This window comes from Mizuhopecten yessoensis, unplaced genomic scaffold, assembly GCF_002113885.1.
Source record: "Mizuhopecten yessoensis strain PY_sf001 unplaced genomic scaffold, ASM211388v2 hete_35926058, whole genome shotgun sequence".
Taxonomy (NCBI): Eukaryota; Metazoa; Mollusca; class Bivalvia; order Pectinida; family Pectinidae; genus Mizuhopecten; species Mizuhopecten yessoensis.
The window spans coordinates 295-1,344 of NW_018481256.1; the positions used below are offsets into that span (position 1 = coordinate 295).

The 1,050-nt window shown below is 46.0% G+C and overlaps 1 non-coding gene across 1 annotated transcript; it reads left to right on the top strand.

Moving 5' to 3' along the window:
* Positions 1-266: 266 nt before the first annotated feature.
* Positions 267-339, top strand: Trnac-aca. The gene has a single exon. It is a non-coding gene; the product is annotated as a tRNA-Cys (tRNA).
* Positions 340-1,050: the final 711 nt, after the last annotated feature.

Below are 1,050 nucleotides of genomic sequence, written 5' to 3' on the forward strand. Positions count from 1 at the left end.
CGATGAAATATATTCTAATAGAACAGCAATGTACAATAAAAACACTGCCCTTGACGTTAGTGACAATGATATTACTTACATTTACGCACCATCACTCGGCGATGAAGTTACAGGTTAATGTGACTCGTAGACTGAAGACAAAACAATATCACCAACAGCGACAACATATAACTTCAATATGGTAACGGATGGTTCGGACCCTAGGCGTTACATTTCCCTGATCCAAATACGTGTGTAGCGAAAACTGAACTGGGTCGATCGTCGGCGACCAGGTAGCTCAATTGGTAATGCGTCCGTCTACAGTCCGGAAGGTCCCGGGTTCGAAACCCGGTCTGGCCAATGTATTTCTCTTTCTACTGTTATAGTGGTGCATGTGACCAACCCTTGTTTCAACCATATGGTGTATGCTTGGTAAGGGGATACCCGAACCTGGGTTGTAAATAGTTGTGTCTTCGTGGGCGAAGATTTAGAAAAAGGAGGGAGGAATGTAGGGAAACTGGACCGGGTCGATCTTCGTGACCAGGTAGCTCAATAGACGATAGAGCGTCCGTCTAGAGTACGGAAGGTCTAGGTTCGAACCCCGGTCTGGACGTTGCATTTCGCTTTCTCCTGATACATTTGTACATTGTCCCACGATGAGTATAGTGGACTTTGGTGACTGTAGCTGGACTGGATCGTGTCTATCGCCGGTCATTTAGAAGCTTGGTAGCCTATTAGAGCGTCTGAGTTTGGCGGTTACGCGTTCGAACCCCTATAGCGTAGGAGTCTCTTCGGTTTAATTCCAATGACGTCACCGGAACCATGCTTTCACTCCTACGCTGACCCCCTACCTCGGATCACCAATGATTCCTCCAGAACAGCGGCTTGACATATTCAACGGTAATTTCACATTAAGAAAAATTATGACGAAAACGAGGGGGGATACCAGGGTTGGAGTGCCCCGGGTATCGTGTAGCCTCTACTTCTAGTATTTTATCAACAATAATAATGATAATGATTCGAGGGTCTTATATACCGCTTTATCACGACCTAGTTCGTAGGTCGTCTCAA